The following is a 21608-nucleotide window of genomic DNA, read 5'->3' as shown; positions in this document are numbered from 1 at the left end:
CTCCCACCCAGTCAGTCTCCCACCCAGTCAGTCTCCCACCCAGTCAGTCTCCCACCCAGTCAGTCTCCCACTCAGTCTCCCACTCACCCACCCATTCAGTTTCCCACTCACCCACCCATTCAGTTTCCCACTCATCCACCCATTCAGTTTCCCACTCATCCACCCATTCAGTTTCCCACTCATCCACCCATTCAGTTTCCCACTCATCCACCCATTCAGTTTCCCACTCATCCACCCATTCAGTTTCCCACTCATCCACCCATTCAGTTTCCCACTCATCCACCCTCCCACTCACCCACCCATTCAGTCTCCCACTCACCCACCCATTCAGTCTCCCACTCACCCACCCATTCAGTCTCCCACTCACCCACCCATTCAGTCTCCCACTCACCCACCCATTCAGTCTCCCACTCACCCACCCATTCAGTCTCCCACTCACCCACCCATTCAGTCTCCCACTCACCCACCCATTCAGTCTCACACTCACCCACCCATTCAGTCTCACCCAAAACCACCCAGTCTCACCCAAAACCACCCACCCAGTCACTGACCCCACCCACCCACTCACCGACCCACCCAGTCACCGACCCCAGTCACTGACCCACCCAGTCACCGACCCTGAAAAAGTCACCCAGTCACCGACCCACCCACTGACCCAAAGTCAAACCGACATAAAGTCAAACCGACCCAAAGTCACCCACCCAGTCACCGACCCAAAGTCACCCACTCAGTCACCAACCCACCCACCCACTCAGTCAAGTGTCACCCACCCACACAGTCACCCATACACTCAGTCAACTCAGTCACCCACCTAGCTGTCAAGGGGGGGGGGAGCCTAACCCTGTCGTACGCCCCCCCCAAAATTACATCCCGGGCAACGCCGGGTCTCTCAGCTAGTATATATATATATATATTAACTGATAAATATATATATATATATATATATATATATCTGCCACTGTTGTCATCAAACAGGCCTTGTGTTAATGAGATATAAATGTTAGGACACTTGCTACAATTATAGTATCAGTATGAGTGAGCCCCTAATTCACTCAGCTGTATTTAACTTAGAATATGATTACAACAAGGCCTGCTTACACACATCAATGCCTTTAGTTTAGCACTCTATATATAATATATATATAATCAGAATGAACAGTACAGGCCTTCATGGCTGCAAAGAGGCCTTGTTTGCTGTTAAATACAACTTCTACACAGTTGACTCAATTAGGCCCTCAAACATACTCACCCAGTAATGTTAAAAAATGTAATGAACTGTTAAGATAATTACAACAAGGCATGTTTGCACACAACAAGGCCTTCAATGTAGCAAGATATATATATATATATATATATATATATATATATATATATATATATGTATGTATGTATGTATGTATGTATGTATGTATGTATGTATGTATGTATGTATGTATATATATATTGTGACAGAAACCAGGGGGTGGTAATAAATTCCGTATATAGGGCTCCCAGGATACTAGACAGTTTCTATCCTGTTTGGCCTGGGAGTGCAGCCTTATAATACATACACTCCATCCCACAGTTTGGCAAGCGCTGGAACTGAGGGATGAGAGATCCAGACCAGAGTTTGTCTGCTGCCTGATTTCTGTCACCTGTCATGCTAATTAGGAATCAGGTATGAAAGACTGATTTCCTGTTTGCTCTGGTCTCCCCACAAGAGCCAGGAGGCTGGAAGGCTGCTGAACTACAGAGGGGAGAAGCCTCTTCCCCAAACAGGTTCAATCTTTCTGTTCATTTGTGTAAGACTGCAAAAGTACCGTGTTTTGATGTTGGAAGTGGAAAAGCCACTTCCAACCCTGAGTCAGGGATATCTAAGTTAAGTTATCGCTCAGGTGAGCAGCTTTTGTTTTGATCTGTTTTCTGTTGTATGCACTGTGGCAGTCTCAGTGCCTGGGACTGAATAAACCAGGCATAGCCTGTTTAAAGGAACAGTACGTGACGCCTCATCATTTAACCTACCCTAAAAGACCGTGTTCTAAACAGTCCCGGACAAACGACGGAGCCCCGGAGTAAGCCGTTTGTCACATATGGTGGAGAATGCGGGCAGAGCACTAGGGGGTCTGCGGGTTGAAGAACTTTGAAAAAAAAAAAAAAAAAAAAAAAAAAGTTTTTTTTCATCCTCTGCAAACAAGATGGAAGACGTGGTGGGTGCGCTGGTACGCAATGTCGCTGCCCAGAAAGACGCGAATGAAACCCAGCAACAGCTGTTAATAGCCCAGCAAGAAACTAATGCAAACCAGCAGCAGACGAATGCAGCCCAGCAACAGCTGCTAATAGCCCAGCAAGAGATTAATGCCAACCAGCAACAGGCGAATGCCAACCAGCAACAGGCGAATGCAAACCAGCAACAGACGAATGAAGCCCTGCAAAACGCGAATGCAAACCAGCAAGAGACAAACCGCTTGCTGAGAGAGGAGCAACAGCGGTTCGCTCAGGGCTTACAGCAGGAACTCGAGATCCTGAGGGGGACTATCAGTAACCTTCCACTGGCAGCGGCAGCCCCAGTACCGAAAATGACCAGGGCAAGCCACTACCTTCAGAAGATGGGACCCTCGGATGATGTGGAAGCCTATCTTCTCACGTTTGAACGCACGGCACAGAGAGAGGGATGGCCAGAAGCTGAGTGGGCTGGTCTAATCGCACCCTTCCTAAGCGGCGAACCCCAGAAGGCTTACTTTGATCTAGAGCCAGCCGAAGCTAACGTCTATGCAAAATTGAAGTTCGAGATCCTCGCCCGCCTCGGCGTAACCACGGCTGTTCGCGCCCAAAGGTTTCACGCATGGTCCTTCACGATGGATAAAGCCACCCGAAGCCAGATGTATGACCTCATCCACCTCGCCCGGAAGTGGCTACAACCCGAGATCAACTCAGCCAGCCACATCGTGGAACGGTTGGTCATGGACCAGTTCTTGAGGAAACTTCCCTCTGCCTTACGCCGTTGGGTCAGTCGGAGTGACCCCCACAATGCGGATGAGCTTGTGGCCCTCGTAGAAAGGTACAATGCAGCAGAAGAGCACCCGCAAACCACAGTCGTGGAGAAACCCCACTACCCGAGGTTCCAGGACTCTTCCAGAGACGGTAAAAGGGTACCGGGGTTAAGGGGCGCTGAAGAGCGGCGACCACCTTCACGCAGCACCAGCAACAGTGGTTCGCACACTAAGGGCAATAGCCAACATGGGGAGCCGGGAAAAGGCTCTAAGTGGGACACAGACTATGTACCTAAATGTGTAAATTGTCATGAGAGGGGCCACACAGCAAAAATCTGCCCACTAAATGATGAGCCCATGCAATGCAACAGCGTGGAACCTTATTCGCTGTTGTCCCAATGTATGGGCCCTAGCCCAGTGGACCCCTTGAATAACCATCTGTGGGCATTTGTAAAGGTTAATGGTAAGAGGGTTCGGGCACTTCTTGACTCTGGGAGCATGGTCACACTAGTGTCCGAATACCTCTTGCCCATTAAGAAGAAACAGGGAAACAGTTCACAAAGAGTGGCAATTTGTTGTATACATGGGGATAATCATGAATATTCCACTGTTGATGTTTTTTTTGAAACAGAGTTTGGTTCTTTAGATTTCAAGGTGGGTATTGTACCCAAACTGGCACATGATGTGTTAATAGGGACCGACTTTCCCCATTTTCTAAAAATGTGGTCCCCCGCTCAGAATAGCGCCCAGAGTTCAATAGCGGACCATAACGAAGTATTAGAAGAAACAAATCCTTTCCCTTTTTCAGAAATGGAGGTTGACGAGGGCCCAAATAAGAAGGGGGAAAAGGAGGAGTGCTGTAAAATTCCCTTCCCCATCACTACTTTGGTAGGGAATACCCCAAATCAAGATGTTGAGCAGACACTTACCACCCCAGAACCGGATAAGACCCTCGCTGACCTAGAGGTCAGTCCTGGGAGTTTTAAGAAGGCCCAGTGGGAGGACCCCACATTAGCGGTAGCAAGGGGAAATATACGGGACCAGAATAGTACTCCTGGCCAACCAGATAGGTCACTTGCTTACCCCTACTTCGAGGTAGAGAACGACCTAGTATATCGGGTTGATAAAAGGAAATCAGTTACAACTAAACAATTGTTGGTACCACGGACATTCCGTAACGTAGTATTACACCTCGCACATAGTCATCCATTGGGGGGACACCTAGGGGTGGAAAAGACAAAAGAAAAGGTTCTCCGAAGCTTCTATTGGCCTGGGGTTCTGGCAGAAATTACGAATTATTGTTCCTCATGCCCAGAATGTCAGATCACCGCCCCGTTCAAGGCGTACCGCAGCCCATTGGTACCCCTTCCCATAATAGAGGTACCATTTGACCGGATTGCTATGGATCTAGTAGGACCCCTAATAAAGTCTGCTAGGGGACATCAGCATATATTGGTAATATTAGATTATGCCACCCGATATCCGGAGGCAGTTCCCCTACGTAGCACCTCAGCTAAAAACATAGCAAAAGAGTTAGTAGTTCTGTTTTCCCGGGTCGGGATTCCTAAAGAGATTCTATCTGACCAGGGAACACCATTTATGTCCCAAGTAACGAAAGAGCTATGTAAACTCCTAAAAATCAAGCATCTCAGAACCTCAGTCTATCATCCACAAACAGATGGTTTAGTGGAAAGGTTCAATAAAACCTTAAAGAGCATGTTACGGCGGGCGGTTGATAAAGATGGGAAAAACTGGGATTGTTTGTTACCGTACCTGTTATTTGCCATTAGGGAAGTTCCCCAATCATCCACTGGCTTCTCCCCGTTTGAACTATTGTATGGCCGACACCCAAGGGGCTTACTGGATATAGCCAAAGAGACTTGGGAACACGAGGTTACCCCTTACAGAAGTGTAATAGAGCATGTTGCCCAGATGCAGGACCGCATTGCTGCAGTCCTACCCATAGTGAGGGAACACATGGAGAAAGCTCAAGAAGCACAGAGGAATACATATAATAAGGGTGCTAGGGTCAGAATTTTTTCTCCAGGTGATAGGGTACTAGTTCTGGTTCCCACCGTGGAGAGTAAATTCCTTGCTAAATGGCATGGGCCATATGAGGTCTTGGAAAGAGTGGGAGAAGTAAATTATAAGGTAAGACAGCCAGGTAGGAGGAAACCTGAGCAAATTTACCATATAAACCTACTCAAGCCCTGGAAAGATAGAGAAGTCTTGTTAACCCTAGTACCCCCAGGTCCGTCAGAGAATCAAGAAACTGACCCAGAGGTTAGCATAGCTGAAACCCTGTCTGTTCATCAGAAACGAGAGGTTCAGAATTTAGTGAAAAGAAACAAAGAAATCTTCTCTATACGGCCAGGTAGAACTAGCGTAATTGAACATGACCTAGTCTCTGAACCGGGGGTCCGAGTTAACCTTAAACCGTACCGAATCCCAGAGGCCAAAAGAAAGGCTATAAGTTTAGAGGTTAAAAAAATGCTAAAACTAGGTGTAATTGAGGAATCCCAAAGTGGGTGGAACAGCCCTATTGTCTTAGTCCCAAAGCCAGATGGTACAACAAGGTTTTGTAATGACTACCGGAAACTAAACGCGGTGTCATATATATATATGTATGTATGTATGTATGTATGTATGTATGTATGTATGTATGTATGTATGTATATATATATATATATATTGTGACAGAAACCAGGGGGTGGTAATAAATTCCGTATATAGGGCTCCCAGGATACTAGACAGTTTCTATCCTGTTTGGCCTGGGAGTGCAGCCTTATAATACATACACTCCATCCCACAGTTTGGCAAGCGCTGGAACTGAGGGATGAGAGATCCAGACCAGAGTTTGTCTGCTGCCTGATTTCTGTCACCTGTCATGCTAATTAGGAATCAGGTATGAAAGACTGATTTCCTGTTTGCTCTGGTCTCCCCACAAGAGCCAGGAGGCTGGAAGGCTGCTGAACTACAGAGGGGAGAAGCCTCTTCCCCAAACAGGTTCAATCTTTCTGTTCATTTGTGTAAGACTGCAAAAGTACCGTGTTTTGATGTTGGAAGTGGAAAAGCCACTTCCAACCCTGAGTCAGGGATATCTAAGTTAAGTTATCGCTCAGGTGAGCAGCTTTTGTTTTGATCTGTTTTCTGTTGTATGCACTGTGGCAGTCTCAGTGCCTGGGACTGAATAAACCAGGCATAGCCTGTTTAAAGGAACAGTACGTGACGCCTCATCATTTAACCTACCCTAAAAGACCGTGTTCTAAACAGTCCCGGACAAACGACGGAGCCCCGGAGTAAGCCGTTTGTCACATATGGTGGAGAATGCGGGCAGAGCACTAGGGGGTCTGCGGGTTGAAGAACTTTGAAAAAAAAAAAAAAAAAAAAAAAAAAAGTTTTTTTTCATCCTCTGCAAACAAGATGGAAGACGTGGTGGGTGCGCTGGTACGCAATGTCGCTGCCCAGAAAGACGCGAATGAAACCCAGCAACAGCTGTTAATAGCCCAGCAAGAAACTAATGCAAACCAGCAGCAGACGAATGCAGCCCAGCAACAGCTGCTAATAGCCCAGCAAGAGATTAATGCCAACCAGCAACAGGCGAATGCCAACCAGCAACAGGCGAATGCAAACCAGCAACAGACGAATGAAGCCCTGCAAAACGCGAATGCAAACCAGCAAGAGACAAACCGCTTGCTGAGAGAGGAGCAACAGCGGTTCGCTCAGGGCTTACAGCAGGAACTCGAGATCCTGAGGGGGACTATCAGTAACCTTCCACTGGCAGCGGCAGCCCCAGTACCGAAAATGACCAGGGCAAGCCACTACCTTCAGAAGATGGGACCCTCGGATGATGTGGAAGCCTATCTTCTCACGTTTGAACGCACGGCACAGAGAGAGGGATGGCCAGAAGCTGAGTGGGCTGGTCTAATCGCACCCTTCCTAAGCGGCGAACCCCAGAAGGCTTACTTTGATCTAGAGCCAGCCGAAGCTAACGTCTATGCAAAATTGAAGTTCGAGATCCTCGCCCGCCTCGGCGTAACCACGGCTGTTCGCGCCCAAAGGTTTCACGCATGGTCCTTCACGATGGATAAAGCCACCCGAAGCCAGATGTATGACCTCATCCACCTCGCCCGGAAGTGGCTACAACCCGAGATCAACTCAGCCAGCCACATCGTGGAACGGTTGGTCATGGACCAGTTCTTGAGGAAACTTCCCTCTGCCTTACGCCGTTGGGTCAGTCGGAGTGACCCCCACAATGCGGATGAGCTTGTGGCCCTCGTAGAAAGGTACAATGCAGCAGAAGAGCACCCGCAAACCACAGTCGTGGAGAAACCCCACTACCCGAGGTTCCAGGACTCTTCCAGAGACGGTAAAAGGGTACCGGGGTTAAGGGGCGCTGAAGAGCGGCGACCACCTTCACGCAGCACCAGCAACAGTGGTTCGCACACTAAGGGCAATAGCCAACATGGGGAGCCGGGAAAAGGCTCTAAGTGGGACACAGACTATGTACCTAAATGTGTAAATTGTCATGAGAGGGGCCACACAGCAAAAATCTGCCCACTAAATGATGAGCCCATGCAATGCAACAGCGTGGAACCTTATTCGCTGTTGTCCCAATGTATGGGCCCTAGCCCAGTGGACCCCTTGAATAACCATCTGTGGGCATTTGTAAAGGTTAATGGTAAGAGGGTTCGGGCACTTCTTGACTCTGGGAGCATGGTCACACTAGTGTCCGAATACCTCTTGCCCATTAAGAAGAAACAGGGAAACAGTTCACAAAGAGTGGCAATTTGTTGTATACATGGGGATAATCATGAATATTCCACTGTTGATGTTTTTTTTGAAACAGAGTTTGGTTCTTTAGATTTCAAGGTGGGTATTGTACCCAAATTGGCACATGATGTGTTAATAGGGACCGACTTTCCCCATTTTCTAAAAATGTGGTCCCCCGCTCAGAATAGCGCCCAGAGTTCAATAGCGGACCATAACGAAGTATTAGAAGAAACAAATCCTTTCCCTTTTTCAGAAATGGAGGTTGACGAGGGCCCAAATAAGAAGGGGGAAAAGGAGGAGTGCTGTAAAATTCCCTTCCCCATCACTACTTTGGTAGGGAATACCCCAAATCAAGATGTTGAGCAGACACTTACCACCCCAGAACCGGATAAGACCCTCGCTGACCTAGAGGTCAGTCCTGGGAGTTTTAAGAAGGCCCAGTGGGAGGACCCCACATTAGCGGTAGCAAGGGGAAATATACGGGACCAGAATAGTACTCCTGGCCAACCAGATAGGTCACTTGCTTACCCCTACTTCGAGGTAGAGAACGACCTAGTATATCGGGTTGATAAAAGGAAATCAGTTACAACTAAACAATTGTTGGTACCACGGACATTCCGCAACGTAGTATTACACCTCGCACATAGTCATCCATTGGGGGGACACCTAGGGGTGGAAAAGACAAAAGAAAAGGTTCTCCGAAGCTTCTATTGGCCTGGGGTTCTGGCAGAAATTACGAATTATTGTTCCTCATGCCCAGAATGTCAGATCACCGCCCCGTTCAAGGCGTACCGCAGCCCATTGGTACCCCTTCCCATAATAGAGGTACCATTTGACCGGATTGCTATGGATCTAGTAGGACCCCTAATAAAGTCTGCTAGGGGACATCAGCATATATTGGTAATATTAGATTATGCCACCCGATATCCGGAGGCAGTTCCCCTACGTAGCACCTCAGCTAAAAACATAGCAAAAGAGTTAGTAGTTCTGTTTTCCCGGGTCGGGATTCCTAAAGAGATTCTATCTGACCAGGGAACACCATTTATGTCCCAAGTAACGAAAGAGCTATGTAAACTCCTAAAAATCAAGCATCTCAGAACCTCAGTCTATCATCCACAAACAGATGGTTTAGTGGAAAGGTTCAATAAAACCTTAAAGAGCATGTTACGGCGGGCGGTTGATAAAGATGGGAAAAACTGGGATTGTTTGTTACCGTACCTGTTATTTGCCATTAGGGAAGTTCCCCAATCATCCACTGGCTTCTCCCCGTTTGAACTATTGTATGGCCGACACCCAAGGGGCTTACTGGATATAGCCAAAGAGACTTGGGAACACGAGGTTACCCCTTACAGAAGTGTAATAGAGCATGTTGCCCAGATGCAGGACCGCATTGCTGCAGTCCTACCCATAGTGAGGGAACACATGGAGAAAGCTCAAGAAGCACAGAGGAATACATATAATAAGGGTGCTAGGGTCAGAATTTTTTCTCCAGGTGATAGGGTACTAGTTCTGGTTCCCACCGTGGAGAGTAAATTCCTTGCTAAATGGCATGGGCCATATGAGGTCTTGGAAAGAGTGGGAGAAGTAAATTATAAGGTAAGACAGCCAGGTAGGAGGAAACCTGAGCAAATTTACCATATAAACCTACTCAAGCCCTGGAAAGATAGAGAAGTCTTGTTAACCCTAGTACCCCCAGGTCCGTCAGAGAATCAAGAAACTGACCCAGAGGTTAGCATAGCTGAAACCCTGTCTGTTCATCAGAAACGAGAGGTTCAGAATTTAGTGAAAAGAAACAAAGAAATCTTCTCTATACGGCCAGGTAGAACTAGCGTAATTGAACATGACCTAGTCTCTGAACCGGGGGTCCGAGTTAACCTTAAACCGTACCGAATCCCAGAGGCCAAAAGAAAGGCTATAAGTTTAGAGGTTAAAAAAATGCTAAAACTAGGTGTAATTGAGGAATCCCAAAGTGGGTGGAACAGCCCTATTGTCTTAGTCCCAAAGCCAGATGGTACAACAAGGTTTTGTAATGACTACCGGAAACTAAACGCGGTGTCAAAATTTGATACTTATCCTATGCCCAGGGTAGATGAACTTGTAGAGAGACTGGGCAAAGCCCGATATCTCACAACCCTAGACCTAACAAAAGGGTACTGGCAGGTTCCCCTCACAGAAAGGGCAAAAGAAAAGACAGCCTTCTCAACCCCAGACGGCCTCTTTCAGTATAAGGTGTTGCCTTTTGGCTTACATGGAGCTCCCACCACATTCCAAAGAATGATGGATAAAATTTTAAAACCACATGCTCGGTATGCTGCCGCCTACCTGGATGATGTGGTAATCCATAGTGAAGATTGGCAATCCCACCTTCCAAAGGTCCAAGCTGTGCTTGACGCAGTCCGGTCTGCTGGACTAACTGCTAACCCCGCTAAATGCACTATTGGTCTGGAGGAGGCCAAGTATCTGGGATATTCTATTGGCAGAGGTTTACTCAAACCCCAAACACTCAAAGTGGAGGCGATACAAAATTGGCCAAGGCCAGTTACAAAAAAACAAGTAAGGACCTTTTTGGGGTTAATTGGGTACTATAGAAGGTTTATTCCCAATTTTGCAACTAAGGCAACCCCACTAACTGACCTCACAAAAGCAAGAGGACCGCTAATGGTAAAGTGGTCCCCCGAAACCGAACAGGCCTTTAGAAGCCTGAAAGAAGCTCTCTGTGCCCAACCAGTGTTGGTCACACCTGACTTCTCCAAAGAGTTCGTAGTCCAAACCGACGCATCTGAGGTAGGGCTGGGGGCGGTACTCTCCCAGGAGTCTCAAGGTGAGGAGCACCCCATCCTTTATTTAAGTAGGAAACTAAATCCCCAGGAGAAAAATTACTCCATAGTAGAGAAAGAGTGTCTCGCAATAAAGTGGGCTGTAGAGACGCTCAAATACTACCTGTTGGGGAGAAAATTCCGGTTGGTCACAGATCATGCACCCCTTACCTGGATGTGTCAAAACAGGGAAAAGAATGCTAGAGTGACCAGGTGGTTCCTAAGCCTACAACCCTTTAAATTTTCTGTGGAACACAGGTCAGGGCACAAACATGGCAATGCTGATGGGTTGTCAAGGATGCACTCCCTAATATCCATGGTCGCTCATCCCTCGAGGTCTGAGCTGGGGGGGAGGATATGTGACAGAAACCAGGGGGTGGTAATAAATTCCGTATATAGGGCTCCCAGGATAGTAGACAGTTTCTATCCTGTTTGGCCTGGGAGTGCAGCCTTATAATACATACACTCCATCCCACAGTTTGGCAAGCGCTGGAACTGAGGGATGAGAGATCCAGACCAGAGTTTGTCTGCTGCCTGATTTCTGTCACCTGTCATGCTAATTAGGAATCAGGTATGAAAGACTGATTTCCTGTTTGCTCTGGTCTCCCCACAAGAGCCAGGAGGCTGGAAGGCTGCTGAACTACAGAGGGGAGAAGCCTCTTCCCCAAACAGGTTCAATCTTTCTGTTCATTTGTGTAAGACTGCAAAAGTACCGTGTTTTGATGTTGGAAGTGGAAAAGCCACTTCCAACCCTGAGTCAGGGATATCTAAGTTAAGTTATCGCTCAGGTGAGCAGCTTTTGTTTTGATCTGTTTTCTGTTGTATGCACTGTGGCAGTCTCAGTGCCTGGGACTGAATAAACCAGGCATAGCCTGTTTGAAGGAACAGTATGTGACGCCTCATCATTTAACCTACCCTAAAAGACCGTGTTCTAAACAGTCCCGGACAAACGACGGAGCCCCGGAGTAAGCCGTTTGTCACAATATATATATATATATATATAAACCAGGCATAGCCTGTTTGAAGGAACAGTACGTGACGCCTCATCATTTAACCTACCCTAAAAGACCGTGTTCTAAACAGTCCCGGACAAACGACGGAGCCCCGGAGTAAGCCGTTTGTCACAATATATATATATATATATATATTGTGACAAACGGCTTACTCCGGGGCTCCGTCGTTTGTCCGGGACTGTTTAGAACACGGTCTTTTAGGGTAGGTTAAATGATGAGGCGTCACGTACTGTTCCTTCAAACAGGCTATGCCTGGTTTATTCAGTCCCAGGCACTGAGACTGCCACAGTGCATACAACAGAAAACAGATCAAAACAAAAGCTGCTCACCTGAGCGATAACTTAACTTAGATATCCCTGACTCAGGGTTGGAAGTGGCTTTTCCACTTCCAACATCAAAACATGGTACTTTTGCAGTCTTACACAAATGAACAGAAAGATTGAACCTGTTTGGGGAAGAGGCTTCTCCCCTCTGTAGTTCAGCAGCCTTCCAGCCTCCTGGCTCTTGTGGGGAGACCAGAGCAAACAGGAAATCAGTCTTTCATACCTGATTCCTAATTAGCATGACAGGAGACAGAAATCAGGCAGCAGACAAACTCTGGTCTGGATCTCTCATCCCTCAGTTCCAGCGCTTGCCAAACTGTGGGATGGAGTGTATGTATTATAAGGCTGCACTCCCAGGCCAAACAGGATAGAAACTGTCTAGTATCCTGGGAGCCCTATATACGGAATTTATTACCATCCCCTGGTTTCTGTCACATATCCTCCCCCCCAGCTCAGACCTCGAGGGATGAGCGACCATGGATATTAGGGAGTGCATCCTTGACAACCCGTCAGCATTGCCATGTTTGTGCCCTGACCTGTGTTCCACAGAAAATTTAAAGGGTTGTAGGCTTAGGAACCACCTGGTCACTCTAGCATTCTTTTCCCTGTTTTGACACATCCAGGTAAGGGGTGCATGATCTGTGACCAACCGGAATTTTCTCCCCAACAGGTAGTATTTGAGCGTCTCTACAGCCCACTTTATTGCGAGACACTCTTTCTCTACTATGGAGTAATTTTTCTCCTGGGGATTTAGTTTCCTACTTAAATAAAGGATGGGGTGCTCCTCACCTTGAGACTCCTGGGAGAGTACCGCCCCCAGCCCTACCTCAGATGCGTCGGTTTGGACTACGAACTCTTTGGAGAAGTCAGGTGTGACCAACACTGGTTGGGCACAGAGAGCTTCTTTCAGGCTTCTAAAGGCCTGTTCGGTTTCGGGGGACCACTTTACCATTAGCGGTCCTCTTGCTTTTGTGAGGTCAGTTAGTGGGGTTGCCTTAGTTGCAAAATTGGGAATAAACCTTCTATAGTACCCAATTAACCCCAAAAAGGTCCTTACTTGTTTTTTTGTAACTGGCCTTGGCCAATTTTGTATCGCCTCCACTTTGAGTGTTTGGGGTTTGAGTAAACCTCTGCCAATAGAATATCCCAGATACTTGGCCTCCTCCAGACCAATAGTGCATTTAGCGGGGTTAGCAGTTAGTCCAGCAGACCGGACTGCGTCAAGCACAGCTTGGACCTTTGGAAGGTGGGATTGCCAATCTTCACTATGGATTACCACATCATCCAGGTAGGCGGCAGCATACCGAGCATGTGGTTTTAAAATTTTATCCATCATTCTTTGGAATGTGGCGGGAGCTCCATGTAAGCCAAAAGGCAACACCTTATACTGAAAGAGGCCGTCTGGGGTTGAGAAGGCTGTCTTTTCTTTTGCCCTTTCTGTGAGGGGAACCTGCCAGTACCCTTTTGTTAGGTCTAGGGTTGTGAGATATCGGGCTTTGCCCAGTCTCTCTACAAGTTCATCTACCCTGGGCATAGGATAAGTATCAAATTTTGACACCGCGTTTAGTTTCCGGTAGTCATTACAAAACCTTGTTGTACCATCTGGCTTTGGGACTAAGACTATAGGGCTGTTCCACCCACTTTGGGATTCCTCAATTACACCTAGTTTTAGCATTTTTTTAACCTCTAAATTTATAGCCTTTCTTTTGGCCTCTGGGATTCGGTACGGTTTAAGGTTAACTCGGACCCCCGGTTCAGAGACTACGTCATGTTCAATTACGCTAGTTCTACCTGGCCGTATAGAGAAGATTTCTTTGTTTCTTTTCACTAAATTCTGAACCTCTCGTTTCTGATGAACAGACAGTGTTTCAGCTATGCTAACCTCTGGGTCAGTTTCTTGATTCTCTGACGTACCTGGGGGTACTAGGGTTAACAAGACTTCTCTATCTTTCCAGGGCTTGAGTAGGTTTATATGGTAAATTTGCTCAGGTTTCCTCCTACCTGGCTGTCTTACCTTATAATTTACTTCTCCCACTCTTTCCAAGACCTCATATGGCCCATGCCATTTAGCAAGGAATTTACTCTCCACGGTGGGAACCAGAACTAGTACCCTATCACCTGGAGAAAAAATTCTGACCCTAGCACCCTTATTATATGTATTCCTCTGTGCTTCTTGAGCTTTCTCCATGTGTTCCCTCACTATGGGTAGGACTGCAGCAATGCGGTCCTGCATCTGGGCAACATGCTCTATTACACTTCTGTAAGGGGTAACCTCGTGTTCCCAAGTCTCTTTGGCTATATCCAATAAGCCCCTTGGGTGTCGGCCATACAATAGTTCAAACGGGGAGAAGCCTGTGGATGATTGGGGAACTTCCCTAATGGCAAATAACAGGTACGGTAACAAACAATCCCAGTTTTTCCCATCTTTATCAACCGCCCGCCGTAACATGCTCTTTAAGGTTTTATTGAACCTTTCCACTAAACCATCTGTTTGTGGATGATAGACTGAGGTTCTGAGATGCTTGATTTTTAGGAGTTTACATAGCTCTTTCGTTACTTGGGACATAAATGGTGTTCCCTGGTCAGATAGAATCTCTTTAGGAATCCCGACCCGGGAAAACAGAACTACTAACTCTTTTGCTATGTTTTTAGCTGAGGTGCTACGTAGGGGAACTGCCTCTGGATATCGGGTGGCATAATCTAATATTACCAATATATGCTGATGTCCCCTAGCAGACTTTATTAGGGGTCCTACTAGATCCATAGCAATCCGGTCAAATGGTACCTCTATTATGGGAAGGGGTACCAATGGGCTGCGGTACGCCTTGAACGGGGCGGTGATCTGACATTCTGGGCATGAGGAACAATAATTCGTAATTTCTGCCAGAACCCCAGGCCAATAGAAGCTTCGGAGAACCTTTTCTTTTGTCTTTTCCACCCCTAGGTGTCCCCCCAATGGATGACTATGTGCGAGGTGTAATACTACGTTACGGAATGTCCGTGGTACCAACAATTGTTTAGTTGTAACTGATTTCCTTTTATCAACCCGATATACTAGGTCGTTCTCTACCTCGAAGTAGGGGTAAGCAAGTGACCTATCTGGTTGGCCAGGAGTACTATTCTGGTCCCGTATATTTCCCCTTGCTACCGCTAATGTGGGGTCCTCCCACTGGGCCTTCTTAAAACTCCCAGGACTGACCTCTAGGTCAGCGAGGGTCTTATCCGGTTCTGGGGTGGTAAGTGTCTGCTCAACATCTTGATTTGGGGTATTCCCTACCAAAGTAGTGATGGGGAAGGGAATTTTACAGCACTCCTCCTTTTCCCCCTTCTTATTTGGGCCCTCGTCAACCTCCATTTCTGAAAAAGGGAAAGGATTTGTTTCTTCTAATACTTCGTTATGGTCCGCTATTGAACTCTGGGCGCTATTCTGAGCGGGTGACCACATTTTTAGAAAATGGGGAAAGTCGGTCCCTATTAACACATCATGTGCCAGTTTGGGTACAATACCCACCTTGAAATCTAAAGAACCAAACTCTGTTTCAAAAAAAACATCAACAGTGGAATATTCATGATTATCCCCATGTATACAACAAATTGCCACTCTTTGTGAACTGTTTCCCTGTTTCTTCTTAATGGGCAAGAGGTATTCGGACACTAGTGTGACCATGCTCCCAGAGTCAAGAAGTGCCCGAACCCTCTTACCATTAACCTTTACAAATGCCCACAGATGGTTATTCAAGGGGTCCTCTGGGCTAGGGCCCATACATTGGGACAACAGCGAATAAGGTTCCACGCTGTTGCATTGCATGGGCTCATAATTTAGTGGGCAGATTTTTGCTGTGTGGCCCCTCTCATGACAATTTACACATTTAGGTACATAGTCTGTGTCCCACTTAGAGCCTTTTCCCGGCTCCCCATGTTGGCTATTGCCCTTAGTGTGCGAACCACTGTTGCTGGTGCTGCGTGAAGGTGGTCGCCGCTCTTCAGCGCCCCTTAACCCCGGTACCCTTTTACCGTCTCTGGAAGAGTCCTGGAACCTCGGGTAGTGGGGTTGCTCCACGACTGTGGGTTGCGGGTGCTCTTCTGCTGCATTGTACCTTTCTACGAGGGCCACAAGCTCATCCGCATTGTGGGGGTCACTCCGACTGACCCAACGGCGTAAGGCAGAGGGAAGTTTCCTCAAGAACTGGTCCATGACCAACCGTTCCACGATGTGGCTGGCTGAGTTGATCTCGGGTTGTAGCCACTTCCGGGCGAGGTGGATGAGGTCATACATCTGGCTTCGGGTGGCTTTATCCATCGTGAAGGACCATGCGTGAAACCTTTGGGCGCGAACAGCCGTGGTTACGCCGAGGCGGGCGAGGATCTCGAACTTCAATTTTGCATAGACGTTAGCTTCGGCTGGCTCTAGATCAAAGTAAGCCTTCTGGGGTTCGCCGCTTAGGAAGGGTGCGATTAGACCAGCCCACTCAGCTTCTGGCCATCCCTCTCTCTGTGCCGTGCGTTCAAACGTGAGAAGATAGGCTTCCACATCATCCGAGGGTCCCATCTTCTGAAGGTAGTGGCTTGCCCTGGTCATTTTCGGAACTGGGGCTGCCGCTGCCAGTGGAAGGTTACTGATAGTCCCCCTCAGGATCTCGAGTTCCTGCTGTAAGCCCTGAGCGAACCGCTGTTGCTCCTCTCTCAGCAAGCGGTTTGTCTCTTGCTGGTTTGCATTCGCGTTTTGCAGGGCTTCATTCGTCTGTTGCTGGTTTGCATTCGCCTGTTGCTGGTTGGCATTCGCCTGTTGCTGGTTGGCATTAATCTCTTGCTGGGCTATTAGCAGCTGTTGATGGGCTGCATTCGTCTGCTGCTGGTTTGCATTAGTTTCTTGCTGGGCTATTAACAGCTGTTGCTGGGTTTCATTCGCGTCTTTCTGGGCAGCGACATTGCGTACCAGCGCACCCACCACGTCTTCCATCTTGTTTGCAGAGGATGAAAAAAACTTTTTTTTTTTTTCAAAGTTCTTCAACCCGCAGACCCCCTAGTGCTCTGCCCGCATTCTCCACCATATGTGACAAACGGCTTACTCCGGGGCTCCGTCGTTTGTCCGGGACTGTTTAGAACACGGTCTTTTAGGGTAGGTTAAATGATGAGGCGTCACGTACTGTTCCTTCAAACAGGCTATGCCTGGTTTATTCAGTCCCAGGCACTGAGACTGCCACAGTGCATACAACAGAAAACAGATCAAAACAAAAGCTGCTCACCTGAGCGATAACTTAACTTAGATATCCCTGACTCAGGGTTGGAAGTGGCTTTTCCACTTCCAACATCAAAACATGGTACTTTTGCAGTCTTACACAAATGAACAGAAAGATTGAACCTGTTTGGGGAAGAGGCTTCTCCCCTCTGTAGTTCAGCAGCCTTCCAGCCTCCTGGCTCTTGTGGGGAGACCAGAGCAAACAGGAAATCAGTCTTTCATACCTGATTCCTAATTAGCATGACAGGAGACAGAAATCAGGCAGCAGACAAACTCTGGTCTGGATCTCTCATCCCTCAGTTCCAGCGCTTGCCAAACTGTGGGATGGAGTGTATGTATTATAAGGCTGCACTCCCAGGCCAAACAGGATAGAAACTGTCTAGTATCCTGGGAGCCCTATATACGGAATTTATTACCATCCCCTGGTTTCTGTCACAATATATATATATATATATATATCTTGCTACATTGAAGGCCTTGTTGTGTGCAAACATGCCTTGTTGTAATTATCTTAACAGTTCATTACATTTTTTAACATTACTGGGTGAGTATGTTTGAGGGCCTAATTGAGTCAGCTGTGTAGAAGTTGTATTTAACAGCAAACAAGGCCTCTTTGCAGCCATGAAGGCCTGTACTGTTCATTCTGATTATATATATATTATATATAGAGTATATATATATATATAGCAACTCTAAATATTACTGTATGTTCATTTGCATGTTATATATATATTTACACACACACACACACACACACACACACACACACACACACACACACACACACACACACACACACACACACACACACACACACACACACACACACACACACACACACACACACACACACACACACACACACACATATACATACTATATATACACACACAATATATAGTTAAATATATATAGTTATATATAAATATATATCAACATATATATTTATCTAATTATATATATATTTATTTATATATATATATATCTATATCTATGTATATATCAAGAGAGACAAACAGAGAGAGTCAAAGAGAGAGAGAGAAACAGAGAGAGAAACAGAGAGAGAGAAAAACAGAAAAACAGACAAAGAGAGAGATGTTTGTATGGTTAATTTTAGCAAAGTTTAAGCAGAAATCTGTTCATCATAGCACTGTAGCTGATTTCACACACATTGTTATTTTAATTGAAAGAGTAAACTTGTTTTGCACATTTTGATTGCCTAAGCCGAAAGTAAAGTTTCGATTCCTTTGAAAAGAGGGTATCTTAGACAAAGAATTTCAGCCAATTATTTTAACAAATTTCTTGTGGGAGAAAACCTAGGCGTATAACTGTTAGGTTGTATTATAACCTTGGAACAAACCGCGAAGATAACATGTAACTATTCACACATTCAGCAGACATCCGTATGCGTTCAACTTAGACACTGTACACTTGAAGAGAGAAGAAATGGCAGAAGCTTCCACATTGCACAGCCATCTACGTAAATCATACAAATTTTTGATTTATGAAGCAATCGAGTCAACGGCAGAGAAAAGGGCAACCGTGGGGCAAATCTATGACTTGATCCAAAAGAAATATCCATACTACCAAGAACCTGACAAACAACGAAATTTTAAAACTACGATTCACTTTATCCGCAAATGAATGTTTTGAGCGTGTCCATGATCGGCAAGATCAACGATATGGATGTTGGCATGTTGCTCCATCATTTAAACTTACCATGGAACATGGAACATATCTTCTGTTAAATAGCATATTTTTGCCTAATACCAGTTACATTGAAGCCGCACAGACTGTCGCGTCTGCTGATATACCTGCACCCTCCATTCATCAAGACCAGATGCAAGATGGACATAACTACTATGATCTGTATCCAAACTTATATGGCCAATACCAATGTGGATGTGAAAACAAACAACAACTGTACGTACCTCCGGACGTCTTGTTTGAAGAAGCCAGTGCAGATCCATATGACGGCCTCACAGAGATGTGTGTGATTCAGGATTCAACGGTTGCCTCAACCATGGTTGATACTGTTGTGCCTTCCTGGAGCGAGTTGTTGCAGCCAAATCAGTTTTGACTTCTACAAGAATGGTAAATACAAATTTCGTTATGCCTTTACGCAAATTATATACAGAGGCGGCACATTTTATTTGAGTGCCGCGCGGTCACGCGTCATCGGGTGCCTGCGCCCCCTGCACGCGCGTCCAGGGCTCCCCGAGGGAGCCCTGGTGTCCCGCGATGTGGGGGACGGCGGCAGGGGGTTCCGGGAGACCCGGCGGACCCAGCAGCGGGAGGGAGAAAGCCCCGATCGGAGGGCGCTCCTCCGTGTCTTCGGCGTGCGCCCGGCACCCTCCGGCGCGTGCCAGGTTACTGCTGCGGCAGATAACGGGCAAATGCTCGAATAAACTCGGCCGCAGCAGTATGTGTACATTAATAATATACACCATTTGTTAGCCAAATGAGTGGATACAGCTTAACATTGCAGACAGCCTTACATGTAGCGTGCACAAAGACATTATTTCCTATAACAATATACTACAGTAGAGGCAACGTTTATTCTAACATTTGCCGTAAACTAGCCGGGTTACATTCTGGGTATGTGCTGGGTATGTGCTGGGTATGTTCTGGGCTAGTTTGAGGCACGTTTAAGGCATTTCTGCATTGACTAACGACCCATAGGATTAACACAGCAGGGATCCCTGGCAGTCCAATTCAGTTTGAATGGGACTGCCAGGGACCCCCGCCATTAATCAATGCAGAAATGCTGGGGCTAGTTTAAGGAAAGTTTAAGGCATGTATTCAGAATGTACCTGGGTGTTTCCTGGGTTTTTTGGGGAATTGCCACTGGTTTTTGTTAGAATAAGAGTTGCCTCTACTGTACATGACGAACCATTACTACACATTGGGGACGGAGTCCTAAATCATAGATAATTATCGCTTTGAAAGTATCATTTCAACATGTTACACTAACTGTAACACACACACACACCTCATTGTTTAGCATTCAACATATAAAAACAAAGTGTCGCCCACATATGACATGGGAACGTGGTCATGTCCCAAGGCGTCCTTAAAAGGTTACCGATGCAAGCCCCACCCCCAACCGACGTGCGCGCGTGAAACAGTATTGGCTGTGCCCGTAGCTTATTGTTACGGTCAGTGCAGTGTGGGGACATGTATTGAACGCACAGCGTACACATCGTTTTGCGCATGCGCTAAGACTTAATCCACACATTCATGACGTGTGCGCGCAACAGACGTTGTGCGTGCACATTATTATGTATACAGGCACCGGAACAAACATATCAGTAGTAATGCCAGCAACGCCATTTGAAAAATGAGATAGTTCTGTATCTGTAGTTTTATCCTTGCAGTTTAAACATATACGTAACTTATGCGTGAATATCCACAATCATATAGAGATGTGTAAGCGTTGTCATGCTGAAACATAGATACATGTGGCATCTTTGTACATCATGTGTTTGCTGTATTTCACAGAAGTCGAGGATGAATACATGGGACCATGTATGATTTCAGATGGGCCAATCGTTATATTAGATGATTGTGACGACTAGCGAACAACTATTATAATAAATATGTAACAATGCTTTCAATGATTGGTGCGCGGATTAACAATCACTACATAATGTTATCCTATTGTGCAAATATTTACTTAATTATCATAATGATGTTGCTAAGCACTGAAGTTAGAACTTATATTGATATTTTTTTCTTTTCTACTAACATTATATGTATTGCCATGTGATATATGCAACCAACATTATCACTCAGCAAACACCTTAATCTACTATATATTATAATCTCACGTGTGACTTGTCAAAGAATGTAAATGCTACATAACAACTCGTAGACATTGTATCTGAACGTACACAATAACAATAGTGAGGTGATAGAAACTTTTTAGTCGTGTGAATGTTATATTATCACCTACGTTGTAGTGGTAAGCTAACATGCATGAGCTAATGAATGTTAGGTACAGATCATTAAACCATGAACATTTGTGTGTAAATTTAATTCACACGAGTAACTATAGTTTAGTGTTATTAGTAAACGTTCAACACATACATAGCTAAGTGACGACGATGATAAAAGCAACATTATGATGTTGGTTTATATTATTTCTGGTAGAAATACATGCCTCACACAAAAACAAAAACACACACACACACACACTATGTTGCTGAAATGTGTGCGTATGCAAATGTCTACTTCATTTATGTTCATATGTTGACAGAACTTATAAAGGATCATGATCATTATGAATAACTAACGTAAATGAAATAAAAAAATTATTAACTACATTGTCATTGTGTTGAATGATTTAGGAAAAGTTGAGAATCCAAAGAACTATACTGTGGAATGGTGTTAAAATTTTGACAAATGTTAGATGAACGTCAAATCAACACACATCTTTCACTTATACATACACATGTGACAATGTAGTAATCAAC

The 21608-nt window shown here is 45.9% G+C and overlaps 1 protein-coding gene and 1 long non-coding RNA gene across 8 annotated transcripts in view; one reads left to right on the top strand and one right to left on the bottom strand.

Annotated features, from left to right (window-relative positions):
- Positions 1–19237, bottom strand: part of LOC142487432 (uncharacterized) — a 25618-nt gene extending 6381 nt beyond the window's left edge. The window contains exon 1 of the long non-coding RNA XR_012799228.1: positions 19065–19237. This is a non-coding gene — a long non-coding RNA (uncharacterized LOC142487432). The remainder of the gene's footprint in view (positions 1–19064) is intronic.
- Positions 1–21608, top strand: part of MYRIP (myosin VIIA and Rab interacting protein) — a 626131-nt gene that overhangs the window by 505405 nt on the left and 99118 nt on the right. The window lies entirely within an intron of this gene.

This window comes from Ascaphus truei, chromosome 2, assembly GCF_040206685.1.
Source record: "Ascaphus truei isolate aAscTru1 chromosome 2, aAscTru1.hap1, whole genome shotgun sequence".
NCBI classification, from domain to species: Eukaryota; Metazoa; Chordata; class Amphibia; order Anura; family Ascaphidae; genus Ascaphus; species Ascaphus truei.
The sequence above is the reverse complement of the archived record's forward strand: the minus strand, read 5'-3'. Positions and strand labels throughout refer to the sequence as shown.